We start from the raw sequence: 15,552 nt of genomic DNA on the forward strand, positions 1-15,552 counted from the left end.
ATGAAACCTAAACACGACGACTTCCCGATTATGTATCACAACAAGGTTTGCCCAACTCCATCAAGGGAGGATTGATGACGACAATGCATCTTCAGATCACTCAAGTGCTTGTAGTCGTCGTAGATGGTCTATAGATCTAGATGATATTATGTTTCATTTATGGTGTTGTTTGTACCAAAAAATCCATTTCTGAGCCGACGCTCATGTGCACCCCCGTTAAGTAAAAAAAATCAAAACAAATACTAAAAAATTCAAAAAAATCCAAATATTTTTTAGGTGACATATAATTTTATGCATGAGGTTCGCTCCATATTTGTACAATTTGAACATCTAAGAAGCTCTCGGCAAAAAAGACAAATTCGGGGTCTCTAAAAAAGTTTATTATACATGCACCGTTTTGATTCAATTTGTCTTTTTTGCCGAGAGCTGCTCAGATGTTCAAATGATATAAAACCTGGAGCGTACTTCACGCACCAAATCATTTATCACTCAATTTGTTTTGGAGTTTTATGATTTTTAGTATTTATTTTGATTTTTTTATTAAACGGTGCAGATGAGCCTGGGCACCGATATGCCGCACTCTTGTTTGTACTCTTTTGTTAGTTGACTAGTAAGCTTGCACCTGCAATGCACGTTTTAACTAATAAAAAATAATATGATGAGCAAATCAAATGATGAGACATCAATTTTATTTTCTGAGAATCACCTACTCCCAATTACGCACACATAAGTAAACCATGTAAAGCATGCACTCAAGATCAGTAATATGTAATACTTCTTTGAAGATTAAGCAAGCCACCATACTTAGCTCATTATCCATGCAAAACTATTAAAAAATAAACAATTTCAAACAGAACATACTATGAATAGGAATATACTTGATATAAATGAATAAACAAGTTATAAAAGCAATACAAACACAAATTAAAGGTACATAATTGAGGAAAAAATGAAAGCTTCCGTTTCATCCTTGCTCAGCTCTCCGTCAGCTACAAACTGCTGAAGCTTCTGTCTGTAAATGTCTGAAGTACAAAGCGGCATTAATACACGCTGACAATCACAAATACAAAGGCAGTAACTTTAGTCATATCATATTCGTCTTTCTTTCCTACTCCCTCTGATCCGTAATGAGTGTTGTGGTTTTAGTTTTAGTTTGAACAATAACCACGACACTTACTATGGATCGGAGGGAGTAGTAAAAATCCATTCCTGCTCATACAACACAAGACCGACAATGTAAAGATTAAGTAAATGCAGTCAGTTGCCTTGCTGCATATTACTTCCTATAGTCAATGTAAAATGTTTGCAACTAAAATAATAAGCAACAGTACCATCCCAGAGCCAATGCCTGATGGTGTATAATGAATGATTGTGTGTATGATGCATCAAAAGGATATAGGATGCCATATAGAACCTACTAAAACCAGATTCTCAATTTGACTCGTGATTTTCCAGGATGGTACGCATCTTGCTAGCGAGAAGGAACAAACTGTAGCAAATATAGAGCTAGGAGTGACAAGGTGGTACCTTCATGCATCTTGCTAGCAAGTTCAGGATCAAACTGTAGCTCTTCACATAGATTTTGGAGGAACGATGCTTTGCTAGGAGCTGCAGCCAAATCAGTGTTAAAGGATTTTGCAAGTCTCTTTCTGTATGCTTGAGATTTGACATCTGAGATGATTGCTTCTGCTTCACGCTTCCCCAGTCCAAATATATTTATCAGATCGTTCAAAGGAGTAAGCTGGAATTTTTAATCACATAAAGATTTATCTTGTTAAAGGCTTAGTTGTTGTTGTTGTAAAGATTTATCTTGTTAAGATACTACCGTATTTTTTAGACTCAATGGTCAGAGAGCATGGGCAAAAATATAAGATGGTTCATGTTGAAAAAACAAAATTGTTAGCCCGATATGATACGATTGCTAAGTTGTGTACTTCTCAAATTATTTTATATTGATTAAAGCAACCTTGACTCGTCAAAGATGCTTGTTTATATTGATTAAAGCAACCTTGACTCGTCAATGACAACAAATCAAAGTACTTGTTATTATCTATCATGACTGTTCCCAGTTATATAATTGATAAAAAATAGCTCCATAGTAACAGAGATGCATAAAATGTGGACTACCATGACTCGTCTATTTAGAGTCTCACAATCATATCCAACTTATAAATTCTTATAAAAGGGCAGCTGATGGATAAATTTTCAAAAAATCAGGTCTCCAAGGGGCCAGCGTGAACATCATTGGAGAGGCTCTTTTAAGTTATTCTTATTGTGAAAAACAGGAATTCTACTAAGCATAAGTTTGTTGGCATGAATTGATATAAACTCTACTTGAATCGGAGTATATGTTCTCTCGTTTGCAAAAATTGCTGGTATAATCAAGGCTTGGTATTAAAATTTATGCGAACCAGAAAATACTATTGATGTGTTACTGATATGTGGCCCTAGGCTACACAGATTATTCCTTAACAGTAGCAGGTACCACTTGGGTTTGTTTAGTTCAGCATCTAACATGGTGTGAACAATAAGATGAATTACAAAAAAGAAGATGTGTGACATAGACAGGCATGGAGTTACTGTTCCACCCAGGTGCAAACACTTTCAGACATAGACAACAGTTTCCACAGTGCAAGCTATAGCAGTACAAGCTGCACCATCTATAGACTATTGTCTGTAATCCAAATATGTCGCTAGACTAACTGACTAACTTTGTCCACATAAAATCCGGACTGTATTTTCCAAATCTTACACCCTTGCAAACTTGCACTGGTCTACTTAAATCAATATGCTTCACAATAATAGGTCAATAGACTAACTTTGTCCACATAAAATCCAGACTATATTTTCCAAATCCTATAGCCTTGCAAACTTGCACTGGTTTACTTAAATCAATATGCTTTACAATAATAGGTATCTATGTTAACCATTTCATAAGAAACCGACGGAATTATTGATTACTTATTTTAGCTTGTCATCTCATATGGAACATCGGCTAACTAAACAAAATGTGAATAACATGTGATCGCCTTCTCATTATCAACAGGTCTATCTGAAAGTACATCTGTTGCATAGGCCCTATAGAGTGTCTTTAGATCACCAGCCCTCCTATCATGATCATGCTCTCCCGCTATACAATCCATGCAGAAGAAAAAATAAGAATCCATAAGGACAGACCACCTTATCAACATACAAACAACAACGAAGGCTCATCAACATATGAATTCAAAGATCTTCACTAACTTACCTAATGAAATAGGTCCAAGCCCACGTGCAAATCGATCGCCTTGAGGGTGCTTGCTCAGTACAGTTAGCAGGTTATTAAATGCAAGGACGCACTTTACTTCTTCAATAACCTGTGTGGGGCTATTCCTGCATACAGTGCTAATATGGTTTAGTCCTGAGGTAAAAATTTGAGCATGTTCTGTATTGACAAGATCCAAAAAATTAAGCGTAGCAAGATTCAAAGGTTTATTCTTCTTGACAGAGATTCATGTATTTGCTAATAACTGAACAACGAAAACAAACGGGATTTATTAAGTATTTCTCAAACTTCCTTGGAGTGCAGATAGCTCAGTTTTTCGTAATAGTAGAAAAAAATATTATTTGCTAGTTAAAGTAGATCAGTCCACCAAACATATCCTAGAGGGAGCCAATATGGCACTGCAGATTTTCAAGTTACCAAGGCCACCAGGAAGAGGTAAACATATGTGGTTGAATAATGCCAAACAACAAACAAACCATAGGGATTGAAGCAACCTACTGTTGCTACTTCTCGCAATGATACGCACAAGGCGCTAGCCCTGGCATCCACGTAAATAAAAGAAAAATGCAAGAAAAGTAAGTACCTAGAGAAACAATAACTGATGTGTCCCTACCTATGAGCTGATTTCGTTGACAATATAACCTGAAAGAACACCGGGTACATGTCTTTAGATGTAAACACACAACACAAGCATGCAACAACTTTTCAGGATAAAGGGTGAAAATAGATGTGCATCATTTACCAGGTGAAGTTAAAATAACCATTAGACAAACACTCAAGTTAATTGTATGGAAACATTTAACTTTACACATTGCAACCTTTCAGTTGGAAGATATCACATATGGGTATGCACCTGCACGGGCACTAATAAAACCTCTAATACTATAAGAAAAGAAATATCACCCGGTTATTTTAATTAGCTGCAATTCATCTACCATTGATTTATGATTTTCATTTTTTTACTTTCTAGCTCTTGATTCTATATTCCATCCTAGATAAATATTAAGCTTTCTTAATTGTGTAATAAACTCTAATAATTACTGATAGTATTCACACATCTCGCTCCTGCACAATATTGGTAAAAGCCATATTTATAACCATTAAGTAGAGCTGATATCTATTTATCTCACGTTAACAATGTTGGTTCAATCAAGATGTGAGTGTATGCTCTCAGTTTCTTCTAGAATAATAAAATGGATGTGACAAACAAGACACCGGCATATTTTTCAAATGACTACAAATTTTGAGTACTGCATTTGATACTTCTAGTTTATGCTAAAGACCAGACCATGTCAGACTACCTAGTTAATGATGATTGTGGTAGCCTGTACGCAACTTTGGGAAAAAAACTATTTTTTTAGGCGCCAAGCATTGCAATCCCTAAAAAGAGTGGATACAAGCACACATGCAACTCCCAACTAAAGGAAAATAGTGGAGTAATTACCTCTCTAGAATTATGGAAGCCTCTAGGTCCCGCTTCTAGGCTAAGTCCATATATGGCCTCCAGATAATGCAAGAGATTGGCCACATCAGTCAGAACATGATGTTTAGTGATATTCATTGAATAAAATGTTGTAATAGTTGAAGTGGTGTGATCATACCCATAATACATTAGTGATCTCTGAGTAAAAGATGGAGGCAATTTACTACATACCAGGTCAATGTAAGTGGACAATCACATAGCTAGCTTCTTGGCTTATCATTTTTCCTCAAAAACTCCACATAACCACATCGAGAAAACAAAATATAGTTGCTCCTTTTGGGTAGGGACTGCACGAAGATGATGCTTAATGGCCTAAAATTGCTCAAATCACACCCATGCGCTAGATGGGCACGTATGTGTAGGGCCTTGCATTGGATTTTGCCCTCTGGTCCTCTAATTATAAATCGACAATGTAGTACTGATTGAGAGTTACAAAAGAATGTATTCAAAAAGATTTATATGTTCAACCATTGGCCTTGTTGCCATGAATTTTCAAGACAGTAATAATGTTCCGCCAAAGCTCCAATCCATCATTTTCTCCTCTCCTTTTCCTAAATGAAAATGCAATAATCCGTTCTCAACTTAATATTGAAAGAAAATTAAAATAAACAGTGGTACGTACCATTTGACATCGCTTCTGAATAATTAAAAGACCTTGTCTCAATGGACCAAAAACTTACATGTGAAGCATCATCAACAAGGCGATAATGGTTCATGAAGACTAATTCCGGTGTTCTGCAGCATATGCTTCTCTGAATTCAAACTTTATGGCCTCATAATACTCTTTGCTTTTTTCCTTACGGTGACAAGGGTTAGATCTCTTAAGAGGGTGAGTCCAGTTGGTAAACATAGAGAATGACACTTCCTGACTGTACAAATATTATTCCATCCTTTAGCATTCACTATACACAGGAAGCCCAGTATGACTTTTGCATCCTTCCATAAAACTAATAAAATACTATTTAGACTGCATAAATCTCATAGAAAAAAAACTGCAAGGACAAAATAACAACTTTTAGCATAGGAACACTCTGATTAGGAAACAGTGGATGCATGGTACGGACTGCAACAATTCTCAAGCAGTAAGAATAGACGATAAAAATAATGAAGAGAGCTTTTCAGAAAATAAAAGGACTCACTTTTGTTTTCATGAACTCTCCTTTCCAAATATCTTCTAGGAAATTCCATATTTCTAGTAATCAGATCTTCTAAAAGGTTATTGTGGTACTAATCATAAAATAAGAGATTCCTCCTGAGTAGGTAGTACAATTACATGTCCAAGAGGCTGCAACTATTTTTACGCAAAAATATTCAGTTTCATTCCTGTATCTAGCGTACCAACAAATCTCCAGCGAGCCCTCCACCCTCCAGGAGGCCTTTGGTTTGCACCTTTCGTCACTGCAGAGGTCACGTAGGGTGGTGCTCTCGTATTGTAGACTCCGCCTTGCCGGAGACATGGTCGGAGTCATGGCAGGGCTTCAGTACATGTAACGATCTAGTTTACTCTGCAGCTGAAGGCTTGGCATCCACCAGAACAGGGAGATTGATCCAAGACAAGATAGCACAGTTGGAGACTTACAAGCACGCATATTCTCTGTCTTCACTAAAAAAATAGCACAGAAGTAGAACATGTATTAGCAAGTGAACAGGTAATAGAAGAAGAGGTAGTAGCAAGCTAAAAATTTAGTACGTTAGAACAGGTAGTACCAACAGGATAAGCAAATGATTTGATGATTACTCGACTGAAATTTAAGTACTTTCTAAACATAGATGAACTTGCGGTTCTCTAGTTGAGCAGCCAAGCAAATGCAGTAGATGGGAATCACGTTATATATGCAGATCTTGGATCTAGAGAATTAGACTGAATCTAGAGAAGTAGACAGTAGACGTGTCATTTGGAACTTTAGACTTCACGGTCAATCAACAAAAAGAAGCAAAAAACAGGGCCAAGAAGCGACTCAGGCATACGCGTACCAGATTTTGGAAATCGGGAATCTGTCCAGAACGGCAAATTTGCACCACGCCATACACATCACTTGTCCTCCGGAACAGATTGGACTCACTGCATCATACCCCCGTCCTCCTTGGTCGTACGTTGCCGCCGGAGCACAACCCCATAACATGGAAGAAAACCTGAACAGGATGAGAAGCCCGCCGAGTGCTGAGGACCTCAAAAGGTGGCTAGCAATCTTGTCGAGCTCGTGGATGTAGGACTCTAGAGGCGGCTGGAACCTAGCGCCGCCACCCAGCTCTCCATCGGGATCATCCAGATCCAAGCTCGCAACCGCCCGCTTCGGGAGAGCCAAGACTCGATCCCGAGGAACCAGCACGCACCGAGCCCCGCCGCCTCAACAGGAGCTCGCTGCCTTGCTCGCTCACTGGTCACCAAAGGCACCGCCGCCAGCGACTGCCTCGCCGCCACATCTTTCTGTGTGGGCGATTAGTTCCAGCAGCGCCATTCCGCTCCTCCCTCTCTCCTAGCTCTCCCTCTTTCTCGACACTCGGAAGACATGGGACAGTGAACGATCTTCCAGAACCTATACGTACATGGGGTAACAGGATGAAAAATCAACTGAATAAAATGATATTTCTAAAATGCTGAGAGAAGAAAGCAAGTTCATCATAATTAAGAAGGGATAACTACAGATGACAAATTCTTGACCTTTACCTATGTGTCTTATTAGATGGAGTAGCGAGTCGGTGAACAAATTGTTTACAAACTAAGAGGGATACAACCTACATATTCACTTGTCCTTTGAAGTGATTAGCAATGCAATTTTACCAGTCGAATAATACAGGGTAAGCAATCTAAGGAACTAAACATGGATAAAATGTATTAAGTGGACGTGGCGATCAGTTCTGACTCGTCATGCAAAGAATATTTATGTTGTATTCCACTTGACCGTGATTAACAAGCTGAAAATTCATACCTCTCACACTCCATGTCTAGGATGAGGTGCTACCGCTAATTACCCCAGTGAACCATCACATTCCCAAAGTCTTTTCACACGTACTGCTTGATCTAACAACACAAATAATACATCAGAAAAGATGCCAAGTGCGATGGTCACAGACTCAAAGTTATTCAAATCTGGGAAAAGATGCATAGATCAAGTGTAAGCAACTCAAATTTTGTAAATCTTCTCATTAAAGCAGTGCTACTGCCTTCATCCGAAAAAACGTGCAAGTACACCTGCAGATCATGAGGGCATTGGCTGACGGGTAATGGGTTGACCTTGACCACCAAAAATCCCTTGTGCTGATAACAAAACCATGTTTCCAGCCTTGAAGCATAAGAAAGAATATGTATGCTCAGTACTTCCAGCGATAAATTTGTTGATCACAACTTTTTACTGATGCCCATGTGAAAAAATAGATCTAAAAAGAATAAAAAGAGCACATACCTTGGTGGCAGCTATTGCCACAAAATAATAAACTTAAAATGAGAGATTGATAAAAAGGAATCAAATATAATTCCATGCATATATGTTTCGAGAACAGAGTTGTGGGTACTATAGATGTATTTATTGCAATCAATTCAAAACCAATCAAACATATTTCCCTTCCATGTTGTTTTTTGGGAAGTTAATTAATTGCATGCTAGAGTATTAAAAGACTCTCACACAGTACATATTGGACACAAAAGCACACAAAGTTTTCCGGCAACGCACCTATGTCTTTTCTCTTACTCTTTTCTCTCGTCTCCAATGACACAATGCAACGACATGGGCTTAAGTAGCCAGAGATACACGGCCATCAGGTAGTCACTCACCCACTAACTCCACGCACATACAAATGGTCAAGGCACTAGCTACTTAACCCACTAAACCCTCCACTAACCAGCTGGATGCATGTACAACTTGAGTGACAACCAAGTCTGCAGAACCTTTGAATGCCCATGTTGAGGACCAAGTCACAACTAATGGCTCCCGATTCTTGCTCTATACTGATCTGTCAACGCGACTCGGCTGCTCCAGCTCCGCATTATATGGACGCATGCAGCTGCTGACTAACACATATCCATCCATGCGGTAGACTACTTCCTAATTCAATGGCACACACACACATTCAAGACGTCATGCGCACACACAACTTGGCATGACTAAACCTATGGTGATCTAAGCTGCATGCATGACTCTAAAAACAAGAAATAATCTGAACCTAACACTAACAACAAGATTAATTAGTTCCAACAGGAAGTAGATAGTTGGCTAAAGAGTAAAATGTGGAACGGAGCTAACTTGATGATACGCATGCTCATAGTTTCCTTGGTCAGAGTGTTGCTCCTCTAGTTATGGAACATCAGATCTTGTTGCCAGCCTCTCGATAGGCAGAGTCAATTGCAAAAGCTAGTAGTGTCTAAATTCAGGAGGAATTGTACATTCGTACTTCGGCTGGTGTAGTAGCAGTACATAGCAAGCATGCTTTCCAATCATATGTAGGCACGCCATAATGCTTGCTGTGTTTTATTGTAGTCCATTCTGCAAGGATATTTCACTGGAAAATCGTCAATATGGGTGCACTTGGTGGCATTGGTATTGGTACCTACAAGAAAAACTGATTCTTACGTATTATCTCATCCCGAAACAAATGATGTGGCAAACAACTAAAAAAGAACGAAACAACAATAGCGCATCCCACTTTAAAATACATGATGTTGGAATTATGCCCTAGAGGCAATAATAAATATATAGTTATTATTATAATTCCTGTATCAAGATAATAGTTTATTATCCATGCTATAATTGTATTGAATGAAGACTCATTTACATGTGTGGATACATAGACAAAACACCGTCCCTAGCATGCCTCTAGTTGGCTAGCCAGTTGATCGATGATAGTCAGTGTCTTCTGATTATGAACAAGGTGTTGTTGCTTGATAACTGGATCACGTCATTGGGAGAATCACGTGATGGACTAGACCCAAACTAATAGACGTAGCATGTTGATCGTGTCATTTTGTTGCTACTGTTTTCTGCGTGTCAAGTATTTATTCCTATGACCATGAGATCATATAACTCACTGACACCGGAGGAATGCTTTGTGTGTATCAAACGTCGCAACGTAACTGGGTGACTATAAAGATGCTCTACAGGTATCTCCGAAGGTGGTAGTTGAGTTAGTATGGATCAAGACTGGGATTTGTCACTCCGTGTGACGGAGAGGTATCTCGGGGCCCACTCGGTAATACAACATCACACACAAGCCTTGCAAGCAATGTAACTTAGTGTAAGTTGCGGGATCTTGTGTTACGGAACGAGTAAAGAGACTTGCCGGTAAACGAGATTGAAATAGGTATGCGGATACTGACGATCGAATCTCGGGCAAGTAACATACCGAAGGACAAAGGGAATGACATACGGGATCATACGAATCCTTGGCACTGAGGTTCAAACGATAAGATCTTCGTAGAATATGTAGGATCCAATATGGGCATCCAGGTCCCGCTATTGGATATTGACCGAGGAGTCTCTCGGGTCATGTCTACATAGTTCTCGAACCCGCAGGGTCTGCACACTTAAGGTTCGACGTTGTTTTATGCGTATTTGAGTTATATGGTTGGTTACCGAATGTTGTTCGGAGTCCCGGATGAGATCACGGACGTCACGAGGGTTTCCGGAATGGTCCGGAAACGAAGATTGATATATAGGATGACCTCATTTGATTACCGGAAGGTTTTCGGAGTTACCGGGAATGTACCGGGAATGACGAATGGGTTCCGGGGGTTCACCGAAGGGGGGCAACCCACTCCGGGGAAGCCCATAGGCATTTGGGGGGTCACACCAGCCCTTAGTGGGCTGGTGGGACAGCCCACCAAATCCTATGCGCCAAGGAAGAGAAAATATCAAAGGAAAGAAAAAAAAAGGGAGAGGTGGGAAGGGGGAAGGACTCCCTCCCACCAAACCAAGTAGGACTCGGTTTGGGGGGGGAGAGTCCTCCCCCCTGGCTCGGCCGACCCCTTGGGGATCCCTTGGACCGCAAGGCAAGGTCCCCCTCCCTCCTCCTATATATATGGGGCTTTTGGGGCAGATTTGAGACGACTTTCTCACGGCTGCCCGACCACATATCTCCATAGTTTTTCCTCTAGATCGTGTTTCTGCGGAGCTCGGGCGGAGCCCTGCTGAGACAAGATCATCACCAACCCCCGGAGCGCCGTCACGCTGCCGGAGAACTCTTCTACCTCTCCGTCTCTCTTGCTGGATCAAGAAGGCCGAGATCATCGTCGAGCTGTACGTGTGCTGAACGCGGAGGTGCCGTCCGTTCGGTACTAGATCGTGGGACTGATCGCGGGATTGTTCGCGGGGCGGATCGAGGGACGTGAGGACGTTCCACTACATAAACCGCGATCTCTAATCGCTTCTGCTGTACTATCTACAAGGGTACGTAGATCACTCATCCCCTCTCGTAGATGGACATCACCATGATAGGTCTTCGTGCGCGTAGGAAAATTTTTGTTTCCCATGCGACGTCCCCAACACTTAATGGGGGTGCAGTAAGCTGGTGCAGTTCCAAGCAAAGCGTCGTAGCAGATTCTACATGTGAAGCGGAGTACATGGCTTCCTCGGAGGCGGCTAAGGAGGGTGTCTGGATGAAGCAGTTCATGACGGATCTTGGAGTGGTGCCAAGTGCACTGGATCCAATAACCTTGTTCTGTGACAACACTGGTGCCATTGCCTTAGCAAAGGAACCAAGGTTTCACAAGAAGACCAGACACATCAAACGACGCTTCAACCTCATCCGCGACTACGTCGAGGAGGAGGACGTAAATATATGCAAAGTGCACACGGATCTGAATGTAGCAGACCCGCTGACTAAACCTCTTCCACGGCCAAAACATGATCGACACCAGAACTGTATGGGTGTTAGATTTATTACAATGTAATTCACATGGTGATGTGAGGGCTAGATTATTGACTCTAGTGCAAGTGGGAGACTGTTGGAATTATGCCCTAGAGGCAATAATAAATATATAGTTATTATTATAATTCCTGTATCAAGATAATAGTTTATTATCCATGCTATAATTGTATTGAATGAAGACTCATTTACATGTGTGGATACATAGACAAAACACCGTCCCTAGCATGCCTCTAGTTGGCTAGCCAGTTGATCGATGATAGTCAGTGTCTTCTGATTATGAACAAGGTGTTGTTGCTTGATAACTGGATCACGTCATTGGGAGAATCACGTGATGGACTAGACCCAAACTAATAGACGTAGCATGTTGATCGTGTCATTTTGTTGCTACTGTTTTCTGCGTGTCAAGTATTTATTCCTATGACCATGAGATCATATAACTCACTGACACCGGAGGAATGCTTTGTGTGTATCAAACGTCGCAACGTAACTGGGTGACTATAAAGATGCTCTACAGGTATCTCCGAAGGTGTTAGTTGAGTTAGTATGGATCAAGACTGGGATTTGTCACTCCGTGTGACGGAGAGGTATCTCGGGGCCCACTCGGTAATACAACATCACACATAAGCCTTGCAAGCAATGTAACTTAGTGTAAGTTGCGGGATCTTGTATTACGGAACGAGTAAAGAGACTTGCCAGTAAACGAGATTGAAATAGGTATACGGATACTGACGATCGAATCTCGGGCAAGTAACATACCGAAGGACAAAGGGAATGACATACGGGATTATACGAATCCTTGGCACTGAGGTTCAAACGATAAAGATCTTCGTAGAATATGTAGGATCCAATATGGGCATCCAGGTCCCGCTATTGGATATTGACCGAGGAGTCTCTCGGGTCATGTCTACATAGTTCTCGAACCCGCAGGGTCTGCACACTTAAGGTTCAACGTTGTTTTATGCGTATTTGAGTTATATGGTTGGTTACCGAATGTTGTTCGGAGTCCCGGATGAGATCACGGACGTCACGAGGGTTTCCGGAATGGTCCGGAAACGAAGATTGATATATAGGATGACCTCATTTGATTACCGGAAGGTTTTCGGAGTTACCGGGAATGTACCGGGAATGACGAATGGGTTCCGGGAGTTCACCGGAGGGGGGTAACCCACTCCGGGGAAGCCCATAGGCTTTTGGGGGACACACCAGCCCTTAGTGGGCTGGTGGGAGAGCCCCAAGGGGGCCTATGCGCCAAGAACAAAGAATCAAAGGAAAGAAAAAAAAAGAGGGAGGAAGTGGGAAGGGAGGGGGACTCCTCCCACCAAACCAAGTCCAACTCGGTTTGGGGGGGGGGAGTCCTCCCCCCCTTGGCTCGGCCGACCCCTTGAGGGTCCCTTGGACCCCAAGGCAAGGTCCCCCTCCCTCCTCCTATATATATGGGGCTTTTAGGGCAGATTAGAGACGACTTTCTCACGGCTGCCCGACCACATACCTCCATAGTTTTTCCTCTAGATCGTGTTTCTGCGGAGCTCGGACGGAGCCCTGCTGAGACAAGATCATCACCAACCTCCGGAGCACCGTCACGCTGCCGGAGAACTCTTCTACCTCTCCGTCTCTCTTGCTAGATCAAGAAGGCCGAGATCATCGTCGAGCTGTACGTGTGCTGAACGCGGAGGTGCCGTCCGTTCGGTACTAGATCGTGGGACTGATCGCGGGATTGTTCGCGGGGCGGATCGAGGGACGTGAGGACGTTCCACTACATCAACCGCGTTCTCTAACGCTTCTGCTGTACGATCTACAAGGGTACGTAGATCACTCATCCCCTCTCGTAGATGGACATCACCATGATAGGTCTTCGTGCGCGTAGGAAAATTTTTGTTTCCCATGCGACGTTCCCCAACACATGAACCACATTTGTTCATGATTCATAAGATAAGGGCATTTATAAAATTATAAAATACACATTTATATGACAAGAGTCAAATAAAATAAGCCCATTTTTACATTGCGACGACAGACCTGACATTACACATCAATTTTCAATTACTCTGATCCAAAAGGCTGGTTCCAAACTGATCAAAGAAATAAATAAAAGGAAAGCTCATCGCTGAAACAAACAAATGAAGTATGATTTAAACTTCATTATGCAGTTACTGTCTTCCACACCAAGGATGTTGAGAATTATACAAAATATGGTTATTGTTTATATATATCAGCAAGGCCACAAAAAGACCCCTCACTTGAGAGTACCACAAAAGTCGAAAACAATTGTTCTTGTTGGGTTCTCCATGTGGTGAATTAATTATTATTTTCCGCTTGCACTACACAATAAGTAAAAATTGCACAATAGTTTCGTTTTAAATGGCACAACAGTCTTAGTATTATCCTCCTAAAATTAATTTTGGTACCATCATTTTTGTTAGACAAGTTAAGGAGAGGTTATATATATGGTGCAGAAATAGTCAAATTCTATTAAAAAAACCGGTTAACTAACATCTCAGGGGGCATTTTGAAGCAGGGAAAATAACACGACAGCTTGATTAACATGATGCTTGTCGTACTCTTTTCAAGCATGACCTCCTGCATGAAGCCTCTTATATATACGGCATAGCAAGGTAGACTATATGAAACAAATAACAACTGGGACAATAAAAATAATTACTACTCAAGCTGACTGACAACTGGAACAGATTGTAAGAGTTGAGCAACGATTCATGTCCAAGTAGTATAGAAATCATAAATCTACTTAGCCAGGTTATACATGTAGCTCCTAGGTTGTACAGTATCATCGTGAGTTGAAAAAGTATATAAGCAAATGCTTTAGATGCCGGTGTATAGAAATCCTAAATCTACTTAGTCAGGTGATACATGTAGCTCCTAGGTTGTACATTATCATGGTGAGTTGAAAAGGTATATAAGCAAATGCTTTAGATGCCAGTGCTGTGTTCGTTTTGCCATCGACCAAAAGCACCGGCCAGGTGGAATATTGGTTGCACGGGCATGAAGACGACGACAACGAAGGAAAAGATGGAGATCTACGCACCTACGACAATGTCCTTGACGGAGGAAAAGGGCGTCGAAGTCCGAGCTGTTGCCTTCCATGCATCCTCATACCCCATCTGCTCCGCCGCACGTCCTTGCCGTAGCCGCCTGCGAAGAAGACGTCTTGGAAACCGCCGGCCGCGGAAGACGTCTTGGAGCAAGTGGATTTCCGCACGCAGAACCCTGCCCAATCCCTCGCTCGCCGAGATCCATGGCGGACGTGGCGGCGGGGGCGTGCCGGCGCAGGAGGAGGAGGGGTTCGGCGAGCGCGAGCTCGAGGTGGCCGCCAATCTCGTCGTCCTGTCGTCCATCGTGCGGGCCTGCAACTGCGGCCACCACGAGCAGCAGAAGCAGAACGCGCGGCTGGAGATCCCCTCGTGGGGCCGGCGCCGGCCGCGGAGGGCCCCCGCGTCCCCGCCGGCCGAGAAACCCGCCGCGGCGGTCGATGATGATAGCGGCAGGAGCGAGGGCGTCGCCAGCCCGGACACCCCGCTCGCCTTCCTCGAGGACGGCGAGCACGACGAGGCCACCGAGGCCTCCGCCGCGGAGGACGCCGCCGCCAAAGCCTGCGTGCAGGACAAGGTGAGCCGCCGGGCCGCGAGATCTGCGCTCGCGCATCCGTCCGCCAATCCCTTCCGCCTCGATTCCGGTTTCTTGCTCCTCGATGGAAGATCGTGGGCAGAAGAGAGTGGAGATCGTGGGTGTGTCACGAGGATGGAGGGGATCAGGATCTAGTGGGGCGACAGGGGTGGGAGGAGGTATCGAAGGATTAATTGCCAGTTTAATTGCCATTAGTTTTTGGAGGGTATTGAAAAAACCAGTGGGCGACGGGGGTGGGAGGAAGTATCGATAGCGTGGGGGTGGTCGAACCATCACGACGCAGATCCCCTTTAATAGTAGAGAT

Source organism: Hordeum vulgare, chromosome 1H (assembly GCF_904849725.1).
Source record: "Hordeum vulgare subsp. vulgare chromosome 1H, MorexV3_pseudomolecules_assembly, whole genome shotgun sequence".
NCBI classification, from domain to species: domain Eukaryota; kingdom Viridiplantae; phylum Streptophyta; class Magnoliopsida; order Poales; family Poaceae; genus Hordeum; species Hordeum vulgare.